Below are 12330 nucleotides of genomic sequence, written 5' to 3'. Positions count from 1 at the left end.
AAAGGAACTTTGAAGCACTTCATAATTAATTACTTATACAAAACCCTTGAGAAAGAAGAATTCACCCCATTTTAGGGGTTTGAGAATCGAGGCAGTGCGCAGCTGCCCGCAGTAAATCTGTCCAGAGGATCTGGGTTTGTCATGAGTTCTTTAACCACGTAGCATACACGTTCAGGATTTAGCAAATGCCAAGGCGTTAGTAGCCTGATTACATAATGAAACATATAGGCACAACCACTTTATTTCATAACGAAGTAAAAGAATAGCATTATAAAACCAGAGGCAAGTTTCAGAATAACGAATGCCAGCTAGCTGACCACTCCACCGCCATAACTCTTCATTACATTTGGGTAGTCAAACATTTGCTGCTGTTTGTATAAATATATATAAGCTATAAAAACTAAGGAGAAAATCTACATGTCTTCAGATGGACACAAGACAAAATGCACGTGAAGACTGAATCGATCTTTACCAGATGTCTTCTTGAAGTTGAGCACATATGCAGGCCAGTACGGGAAAGGCTGTAATTTTCCTAGCTCTACCACACCTATTGTAGAAACACCTTCTGCTTACTGAGGTACTCACAACCAAACGCTAGTGAGTAAGAACTGGAAGTCACACCTACAAAGAGAACTCAGAACTACTGAAGATTCTTTGTTACAACAATTTCTTATAATTTTGGGGTTTGTTGATCTTCTGAAAATTTGTCTGTTAACACAGGACTCAAAAAAAAAAAAAACTGGCACCACATTTAGATCAACCCTTCATCAAACCACTGTACGTGAAGACCCACAATGAATTCAAATAGCGGTAGAAACAATAAAGGCGTTTCCCCACTTCAGCACTCCCTGTTTCTAATTTCAGTTTTCATCTGGCAATTGCACAGATCACGTATGTCCGACAAAGCATTTCTGCCTTTGCCAATGATTGGATTATTCTGTGATCTAGTTAGTAGAATGGACACAAATGTCTGCCTAACAACAACAAAAAAATTGCTTTTTCTTTGTGAAGCACAGCTGATGCAGACACTAGTACAATTATTTCTCAGAGCTCAGATAACAGCACAGTATTGTAATGCTTTTTATGTTTAAAACAGTAGCTATGCTTTTTCTATATAAATCTACCTATACATACAAGCATTAGAAAAATGCTGCACATAAAAAAGTAGGCAGGCTATGAATGTTACTGGTATATGTGTATACACAAACATACATGTGTCATATAAAGCCAGAGAAAGAAAGTGCAAAAAACACAAGTAAAATTAAATTTGGGGTTGTGTAGATTTTCATAGACATTAGAAAACAAAAACGTACTAACAGATGAATAAACTTTAACGAGCTAGTTTAACAATTTTAATATATTTACAAATTTCCTCATAATTTTCCCACACCTTAGAGCAATGCTCACCTGAAGAACAGACATCCAGAACGAGTGAAGAATGAGCGGCTGACTTTCCAAGTCAATGAGATATCAAGAATTGGCTTTTGTACTCCTACATGAAGCACTCTGCTACCCCTCTTCACAAAAACGTAAGACGGCTAAATCATAACCAACGTTAAACAAGATTTTTCTAGCTCTTTTTCAATACAGTTGTCTTTTCCAATACATCAATCTACTCTGCACCCACAATGATTCTGAGTTCTTTTCAGCACTTTGTGAATGTTTCTTAAGCTGTTATTTTTAAGTTGCCTGAAAGGGCAGAATTCTAAAAACAAGCGTATAAGGTAAGCTAAGTAGTAAAATGTTTTAAAGTGCTCTTTAATGGATCCTCCTTTACAATTTGAACAGCAACTTTTCATATCTGACATAAAATCTATAGATATAAATCACATTAGAGGGTTATTCTTTCCCTATTATCAATCTCTGTCTCTTTATGGAACATTAAAGTCACATTTGACCTTAAAACATGATAAAATGGAAATCAAACTAGAATGTTTTGTAAAAGATATAATGAACTTGTACCTCTTTAAAAAAAAAAAGTCTCTTTATGATGTAATTTTGAACGCATCCTTCATTAAATACCAACAGAGATTTTCGAAGTGTAGCTGTGACATTCAAATGAAGGAAAAAATGGTATTTTATTGTCCTGATATCTTCCATGAAAATAGAATCAGCCTGTTACAAAACAGAAACGTATAGGACTCCACTTTTTAGCCAATTCAGCATTTAATATGAATAGAAATTTGCAATTACCCGCCAAAACTGAGCAACTCCCACAAGCAGCAATGCCATAACATTGTAACATCACTCCAGGAAGCACTTCTAACCACAGCACACTCTTTACAACATACATCTTACAAACAAGAACAGAAAGAAGCCACAGTTCTGCCAAATATCTGGCCTGCACGTGTATAGTTACTAACATTAAGAAAGTTTTGCAAGAATAATCTCTTTCATCATACAGGTGACTCATCAATTGGTCAGTGGTTCCCACCTATGATATAAGCCAAATATTCAGCAAAAAAAGACGCTATTTCTCCCCCTCCACCTCTCAAATAGTATTTGCTAGAGGAGTGAAAGAAGACTGGCTCCACCAGAAGAAATGGAAAGAGACCAATCCCAAAGTACCCAGTCACCACTAGACTGTTCTGAAAGCACTAAAACATATCTGTTTCTCTACCGTATTTTTTCATTGTCCGGATGCCTTCAGGTTCATCTGATCCACCACATTCAGAGATGCAATACCAGGATACGGAGTGGTACATGTGAATACTTCACACTAAATCCCAATCGTACCATTTATATAAAATAAAAATTCGCCTTGATTTCTATTTATTTCTTCTTTGTTGTTTAATCTCTTGCACTCGCAATACGCACCCTGTCATGCTTGAATATGGTTTTACAATTAGCTATACAGCTGCAAACAGGTTTGTCAAACCTTCTTCCACTAATGCGTTGGCCTTCGTGATTTTTGTTATCCATTCGGGCAAGTGCGTAATATAAATACAATCATGAAAGTACTGCAGTCACACTCATGATGAAACAAAAAGTGTTGAAAGGAGAAAAACGTATTTTCATACATGCACTCCACAGGTTATCTGCAAAAAGTCTTAAATTCAGCGGCTGGTAAAAGTTTTACAAAGGGGAAGTGTTTTACAAGGGGAAGCAGAATCCTTTGACACAGCACAGAGCAAAGACCCTTGTTCTCTGGCCCTTCATCCAGGATTGAACAGAAACCTTCTCTTTGCCATTATCGCAGAGCAGAACAGGGTTTTTTTCCTCTCTCCCGTTCCCTGCTTGGACAAGACTGCAGGCTATTTTAACATGGAGGTTATCTGAAGATTTATTTTTAAGGAACAGTAACTCCAATGGAGCACAAGGTCATCCAAAAGGCAAGTTATAGATATGAAAACACAATGCATTCTGTAAGCAGGAAATATTCCAGAAATACTATTGCAAACTACTGACAAGGTGAATTAGTCTCTTCTGCCTGTCTGTATTTCAGTGGAGGATTGATCGTTTTCAGAACTACTTTTTCTTTGATCTTTATAAAAATGTCAAGTAGAAGATTTCCTTTGCACAGTACCATCTGCACACGTACCTTTGCAGGCCCAAAATTCTAATGTGATGCTTTCTACGAACCACAGAGCAGTTTAACAGTCTAGGGTTTTTAAAAGCAATATTGCACTTTTTGACTTTTATTCTTCAACTCAGACATCACTGAACACTTTCACACACGCCAGTTCCTTTGTCTAATTTGGCTAAAAGCTACTTGCTTTGTGAACAGCCTGTCTCAGAGGGTGTTATTTAAGAGGAAAAGCCATCCATAAGATAACGCGTAGTCTTGCCACTAATGCAAATTCCCTACAAATAAGGATATTTTAGTAAACGAAGGAGCTCCTCAATCCTCTGCTTTCACAGATCTTTGCACTTGACCTCTGACCTGAGGTTTAAAGTCTGGACTGAAAATGCTACCCAGGGAAATCTTACAAAGACTCCTGAATAAGACTTAGAAAAATGAAAGCTTAAAACCTCAACAGCGAACAAAAGTCAACCAATGACAACGTCTGACAGCCACCGTCAATTCTGAAGTGATGCCTCTGTCATCCAACGACTCCAAGTATTGATTTCTCTCAGCATGAAAAAAGCTTAAGCCAATGAAATAGATATAGCATCATCCCCCCGATAATAGCCATCAAGGTTAACACCAGCAGAACACTTATCAAAGTATCTCTTCTATTTCTTCTTGTTTTAATGGACTGAACACAATGCAACGGCTTCTCAGCTCTGCAACCTCTAGTTTTCCAAACCTCATTTATCCACTTTTCCAGCCTTTTATCTGATTTGAAGATTAAAAAGAATCTGCATCTAAATCAAATGTTTGTAATAAAAATGTGGAGGGGAAAACAAAACAAAAAAAGTGTTTTCATAGCCAGACGTTCCTGGGAAAAAACCCCATGCACTTAAAATCACAAGAAGGGGAAAAAAAACCCGCAGTTGACTTAGATCACACCAACACAGACTGGTAAAACTATGGTCATGACCAGAAAAAAACCCTACCACAGTCAATTTGGGTTAGTGATTAGAGAGAAATGCAAGGATCTCAACAGACATCTGGTTTTAATCTGTGCTGAGTCAACAGCTTTATTCTTTACCTTTAAGTCTCACAGTATTAAGCTTTAGTAAACCCAACCAAACGCTAGGCAACAGCACTTTTACTGAGATTGCATCTTTCAAATGAACACGATTTATAGTAGACTAGGTAAATGAGACAAACTAACAAGAGCTCAACTGGATATGAAAAACAACTGACAGAATAAATAAATAGTAAAGAGCAGAGACAAATAGCATCAGATTTATTCTGCAGTATCCGTTAGTAACATAGACTATTTATTTTTTTTACCTTTTTCTTTGATGCTTATCTAATTGTTATTATTTGTGTTACAGTAGCACCCTTGGATCACAAAGCTTTACACATACGAGTAAGAGCTCTTACTCCTTGGTAGAAACTGGGATTTGCTATATGTGCCCTGCATCATTGCAATATTCTAACTCTCTGAGCACCACTGCTAACCATTGGCATAAACAATACGCAGAGACAAAGGTTCTTTTTGAACACAAGGAGGCAGTTCTTACTGAACGTATGCCCAAACGCTTTGCATTCAAAGCATGCACTAGGACACTTTCCTCCCTCTTTCTTTTCCAAATCCAGTTTATGTCTGCAGTCCCTTTATACTGTTCTTGTTTTAAAACAGGCTAAGATCCCCAAAACGTTACACCTGGGCATTAAATTTGAGATCCTTTGGATCCACATCTTCCAAGTACAAGGCATTTTTCAAGCTAGAAATAATCAAAGTACAATTCCCCTATGCTCTAGGAACAATAAAGCTCAGCACTTCTGCATAGGTGGCTCCGTGCTCTCAGATTAGATATTAAGCAAAGAAAGAGCCAGTGATAATCTTTTGAGCCGTTTCCCAGCCACACTGCATCAACCCGGTGACGTTCAACTGCTTCAACACCACCACAGAGATTAGTACTGTATTTGCTAAAGAACTTCTAGTTCAATGCAGCAAACCAACTGGATCCGGGAACAACTTCAGGAACTGATAAGTTCACTTATTTTATAAGAACATGCACTCTGTCCAGCAAATGAGACATACTTAGGTAATCTAAGGATTATACTTAGTGAAGGCCAAATTCAGGTTGCACTGCTCTGATTTTTTGTAACCGTTGGATACTTGGTTTTGCAATCTTTTCATACTGTCATTTCTACACAACTTAAGTTTTTAAAAGGGGGAAAAAATACCTTTTAATGAGGTGAAAACATGTATCTAAATCTCAAAGTGGGCCAAACACAAAGAATTCTACTGCTTCAACCAAAGCAAAGCAGGATTTGACTGTTACTTTGTCTGTAGCCACTAAAGGTGTGTGAGCAACTTGTTACTGCCAGAAGAGAAATAACAGTATTTAGTTCCAGTCTCCAACGGTGCAGTGAAAACTGGCCTAGGGAACTGTCCCAGTTCCACTTTCAGTGCTCCCCGGTTTTTCTTTCTGTTCTTCTCTTATCTGCAGGTTCTTTCCCAATATCCACCCAAACTTCACCTTTTGTTCTTGGTGTTAGGACCTTAACCTAGCAATAGAATGGGGACGCTTCCTGTCCTCTGTGTAGTATGAACGCTAAGTGGAAGTAGGGGAAATAGTTATCATCCACGGCGATGGTGGTGCTGTCAGCTCAGGAAACATCTGCCGACTAAGTCTTGCTGTGGCTTTCAACCTATTCTTCAAGCTCTTGTGAAAGATCTTCGTATGACCAGGGACCAGATGGCACATTTCCAATAAACCCCAACAAACTAAAGCTCTGAAATGTCCTCGTTCGCTAACTATGACCACCACCTCCTCTCCAACTGTCTTGTTCCACTGAGGCATAGTAAGGACTTCTGTTACCTGTAAGGTAGGTGGAAAGCAGCCCAGCAGTTTTGGCATGTTCAGATGGCACAGATAACATCTTAAGTGAAGTCTCAAAGAGCAGGTAACACACATTACTGAGCATTTTTGAACAATGCAACTTACTAATTAAGAAGCCCTTAAAGGTACTACATAAACAGCAATTTTTGTGTCAGATGAATTCTGAATAATTTTTCATAAGAGGTGCAAAAGGTACATTTCTGACTGTGGGGAAACAACAATACCTCAAAACATGGAAAAAAAAAATTAAATTCTCAATGAAATGAAGTACTATTTTTAAATGTTTTAATTTGGAAACATTTTGCCAACTTTCTTTTCCAAAACAAGAAAAAAATAATCTAAGCCTTAAAGTAATTCAACGTCTGAGAGAACAAAGAATGAAAAAATTTAGCCAGAATGATTCAGATAAGCAGAAAAAGCAAAAGATAATTTGGAACCTTATTACAAAATACCTTGTTCCACTTTAATCTGTAAGTGACTTCAGCTCTGGCTATAACAAAGTGAAAGGCATTTGCATAAGCTAAAATTCTTTAATGTCTATAGCTATGGAAGACACAGCTATAAATAATGATGTATATTGGTATTTAACACATGACTTAAGTTAATTGTCTCAACACCTACCTTAGAGGAATGTGTATTCCTATATAGGACTAATTTTTATTATTATAGAAGTCACATTCATATTATATGTAGAATACAATGCAAAAATAATCAACATACCTCTGTTGATTTTGTTATTTATTGTTTTATATTCCTGCTGCATCACACTAAGTTTCCTTATAAATTTGCCAAACACATGCAAAGCAAATTAATTTCCAGCCAAAGTCTCTACATAAACAGTTTCCAAGATTATGTAAAGTTCCAGATCTCCAAAAGGCAGAAAGATTAGTCCCTTGAGATATCCCTGCAGCCTGGGGTCTGTGTTTCTATTTCTATTTTCTACATAGTTTCTCTCAAGCACTTTTCAGTTCTCCCTGTTTAGTGTCTCAGTTTGAGAGCACAACTCTGATTTTAATCCAGGAGATTCAGAACTTATCAAAACATACCAACTCATGAAGAAAGAACAGAAAAATTCACATTCATTTGAGATAACAAGACATTTAGGTATAATGCTTTCCTATCTTGCTATGACTGATTGCATGCCAACATGCCAGTGACAAGCACATCTCTAGTAAGCCTCATCAGGACTTTGGATACCAAGTTGGTCTCAGATCAGACTGGGCTCCTTAAGATGTCACTTAAGATGCTTAACAAAGGAAAGAAAAAAAAAAAAGAATTTGTAGTTTTGCCTTTCTATAACTTTGTTCTGTATCCTGATAAGAGAATCAAAGGCATGTGTTGAGAGTATTCTACTCTGTATAGTAGTCTAGTACTCACTAGACTGTAAGAACAAAGGGAAAAATACCATCAGCCCACAATAAAATCAATGTATACACAAGGATGCACAATGGTAATTAAAGGAGATGTAGGAACAAATCTCCTATCATTCTGTACCAGCAACACAAGGAGCTTTAGAAGTGTTCTGTGCCATATTTGGCAAACTTTTTGCAAAACCTTGACTATGAATCATAGAATCATTCAGGTTGGAAAAGACCCTTGGGATCATTGAGTCCAACCATCAACCCCACTTTACAAAGTTCTCCCCTACACCATATCCCCCAACACCACATCTAAACGTCTTCTAAACACATCCAGGGATGGTGACTCAACCACCTCCCTGGGCAGCCTATTCCAGTGTCTGACCACTCTTTCTGTGAAGAATTGTTTCCTAATGTCCACTCTAAACCTACCCTGTTGCAGCTTGAAGCCATTCCCTCTTGTTCTATCGCTAATTACCTGTGAGAAGAGACCAGCACCAACCTCTCTACAGTGTCCTTTCAAGTAGTTGTAGGGAGTGATGAGGTCTCCCCTCAGCCTCCTCTTCCTCATACTAAACAGTCCCAGCTCCCTCAATCGCTCTTCATGAGATTTATTCTCCAGGCCCTTCACCAGCTTCGTTGCCCTCCTCTGTACCCGCTCCAGCACCTCGATATCTCTCTTGTATTGAGGTGCCCAAAACTGGACACAATACTCCAGGTGTGGCCCCACCAGCGCTGAGTACAGGGGGACAATCACCTCCCGACTTCTGCTGGTCACACTGTTTCTAATACAAGCCAGGACCACGAACTCATGATCCAAAAGGTAACCCATCTGCCCTTCACCAGCTTCTATCATGCTTGCTCCAAGAGCTAATTTAGTGGACTTAATCTCTGAAGTTCAGAACCTTTTCAGCCTCTCACAATGGAGAACGATCGCTTTGAGTGGCACGTACCCTTGAGCAACACTGCTAAATAGGACAAACATGCTTGCTGGCAAAGCATTTCCTTCCCCCACACAGAAAAAAACCCTCCAGTTTCTGCCATTAAGCCATTGCACCTTCATCTGTACCTGCAGAAACATTTTAAGTCACTATTAAGGAAAGCATTAAGGGCTTCTTTTTTTTTGTCAGAGAAATTTCAAATTACTATCAGAGATTCTGGGGGGGGGGGGGGGGAAAGGATTACATGGGATTTTATTCAAAAGTCTATTCAAAAATAACACACTCAGTGCTGCTGATTCACAAGTTTCTTGTAACACTCCAAACTTGCTCTTCAGCCTATGCCAAACTAAGATTCTTGAGAGGGTTCTTCTTTGAAGAACCAAGTGTTTTAAAAGCAGGATATTTTGGTTAAGATTATGATGAAGCGGCAAAGATTAAAAAATATAATTCCAGAAGCAAATGGGAGCGATTCTTAAAATATGGTCTTACATAGCAGTTATTCTTTAAAATCATTCCTAGCCACTTACTTTGGAAACATGTTAAGCAGTCACAATCCCAGCTTTAGCTTAACCTCTGCCTTAACTTAAAGCCTCCTGTCAGAATTCCTATAGCATCAAACTATGAAAAGCAAATTATTTGAACTTTTTTTTCTCCCCTCTCCTTTTTTCAGTAGTCTATGTTTTGTGTTTCATTCCAACCAGCCTATGAGTTTTTTTCCTTTGTAATTTGTTCTCATGCACTTAAGTAACACGACTTTGAAACTTCAGAACATAGGTATGAATAGGTTTGGCTTTTAATTAACATTTTTTATTCAAGAAAAGCTCTGCCACCCTTGAAAGCTTGACATTTGGCTCTGTTGGGGGAGGATAATTTAATTTCTTTTTAAAACTGTGTGATTTTATTATCCATAAAAAGACAGCATCTGAAATATTCTGACTATTCAAAATGTGAGAAGACAACAGCTTCTGCTTTAATTTACAGCAATCTAAGTCAAAAACACTCTAGATCCTCATACTGAACGATATGGAACAGGGACTAAAAGTACTTCGTAAGAATTGCTTTAAAATTTCTATTTTTTTCTTGCCCGTTTGGTTTAAATGAAAAGACTGCAATGATGCGAGAGTCAGTATTGCAGCTACCACAGATGCTACCTTCAGAGAAATGAAATACTATGTAGCATCAAGCAGTTTCCACTGGCATCCTCCTGTATGTTGTCAACATCTTAAAAAAAAAAAAAAAACCAAACCAAAAAAACCCCACAAAAAACCTCAAAACCAACCCAACAAAAAAAAAAAGAGAATACACCATAAACATGATTCCTTTACATAATAACAACATACAAGTTCCATTTCATGAGTTTTCTATTTATTTCCCATTTCAGTATTAAATACCAGAACTTGTGAAATGTCCTATTTCAAAGCTCTGATGTTCTTGTCGATTTTTATTTTTGGTTTTGTTGCAGTTCAGCGTGCAAGGGTTTTCTGTCTGGTTAGCTTTTTTTTAAATGGCACAACGGTGTTTTCATACTACCCCTCAATAATAGCTATTAACATTTGTTACAAAAAACTGAACTCATGGACATTGGTGTAATGGCCCAAAAGAGATTACACAGTACAACTGCACAAATCCTGCATAACTAGATTTCACTAATTGATTTTAATTCAGTGTAAAATAATAAACTCATTATGTGGAGCTCGTTATGTTTAGAGCACAATAGCCACGCAGGATAAAAAAAGGCTACACAAATTCTGTGGATTTTTTAAACAAGAATCGGAGATTGGATGTGAATTACAGTTCACTTGTTAACGTTATAAGTACTGAAGTACAGTGATTAATCAAAATCACCAGCTTCCACCAAGCATGCACAAAACCGAAAGAAACTACTGAAATGATATAAAACATTATATAAAACACATGTAAGTGACAGCTATCGGACGTACCAAAGAACCACGTAACAACATTTCTCACACACTTTAACAGCTTCAGTTCCACTCTAGCCAATAATCCACCTCTGTCTACTTCTAATATTCCAAATTTCTGAGTAGCCTCAAACAGCCGCCACTCAAAACTAACCTGAGAGACACTCCTCCCTCCTCTGCTGCCGACCATATGAAACTGCCTTGCAAAACAGTGTTGGTCCAATGCCAAGACGGGTGATGCTGGCTTCAAGGCTATCAACAACTGCTTAGAAATCAGACATTTGGGGGTTCCAACAGGCGGTGTAGGAAAAAATATGCAAAAATATTTCAGAAGTCAGAATATCTGATTTTTTTTTTTTTTTTTCCTTCTGTCTGTGCTGGTCCCGGCCACCCTACCCCCATAGCTACCCTGGTCTTCTCATGGCGGGTGCCCAACTGAAAGCCCTGCAGGGCACTGCCAGCCCTCGTGGCACCCTGGCAGTGTAATGTGAGTCTCCGGTCCCAAGTTATGACCAAAACTTGTTTCACAATTGCCATATATTTGCTATAATATAGTAACTGATCCAATAACTGAGCATTTTGCTTGCTTTGTCTGTCACCGCTCAAACATTTCCGAGGCAAGAATTGGCATCGGTCATGAAAGATGGAATCTTAAATTGCTCTAAGGGCAACACACAATTCAGGGTAGTTGGATGAGATTTAAATCTCAAAATTCCACAAGGACAGGCAGGAAGAAGGATGGAAGGAGCACAAACATCTCAAAATCCATTATCCCATAACTTTGGCATTACTATTTAGACCCAGGATTTGTTCTAACAAATTTTTGACAAAAACCCCACAGTATCTTGGCACTAGAGCACAAAGAATCACAGAATCACAGAATATTTTTGGTTGGATGGGACCTTTGAGATCATCGAGTCCAACCAACAAACAAAAAAAAAAACAAAAAAAAAAAAACCCAAAACCAAAACAAACAAAAAAACCCCAAAAAATCCCAGAACACCAAACACCAAAACAAAACAAACACCCACAACCCCACACCACACCCACCCACAAATAGACACAACCCAACAATCTCGGGCACTAGAGCATGCCCTGAAGTGCCACATTCACACGTTTCTTAAATCCCTCCAGGGATGGTGACTCCACCACCTCCCTGGGCAGGCTGTTCCAGCGCCTGACCACCCTCTCAGGCAAGTCATTCTTCCCAATATCTAATCTAAACCTCCCCTGCCCCAACTTCAGACCATTTCCTCTGCTCCTGTCATTATTCCCTTGGGAGAAGAGGCCAACACCCACCTCTCTACACCCTCCTTTCAGGGAGTTGTAGAGGGCAAGGAGGTCTCCCTCAGCCTCCTCCAAACTAAACATGCCCAGTTCCCTCAGCCTCTCCTCCTATGACTTGTTCTCCAGATCCCTCACCAGCTTGGTGGCTCTCCTCTGGACACGCTCCAGCAGCTCAATGTCCTTCTTGTGGTGAGGGGCCCAGAACTGAACACAGCCCTCGAGGTGAGGCCTCACCAGTGCCCAGTACAGAGGCACCATCACTGCCCTGCTCCTGCTGGCCACGCTGTTCCTGATACAGGCCAGGATGCTGTTGGCCTTCTTGGCCACCTGGGCACACTGCTGGCTCATGTTAAGCCAGCTGCCCACCAATACCCTTTTCCTTTTCTGCTGGGCAGCTTTCCAGCCACTCTTCCCCTAGCC

At 39.0% G+C, this 12330-nt stretch overlaps 1 protein-coding gene across 2 annotated transcripts in view; it reads right to left on the bottom strand.

Moving 5' to 3' along the window:
- Window positions 1-12330, bottom strand: part of LRBA (LPS responsive beige-like anchor protein) — a 416351-nt gene that overhangs the window by 244016 nt on the left and 160005 nt on the right. The gene's annotated exons all lie outside the window — the stretch shown is intronic.

Source organism: Numenius arquata, chromosome 10, assembly GCF_964106895.1.
Source record: "Numenius arquata chromosome 10, bNumArq3.hap1.1, whole genome shotgun sequence".
In the NCBI taxonomy this organism is placed as follows: Eukaryota; Metazoa; Chordata; class Aves; order Charadriiformes; family Scolopacidae; genus Numenius; species Numenius arquata.
This window is presented reverse-complemented; position numbering and strand designations above follow the sequence as displayed.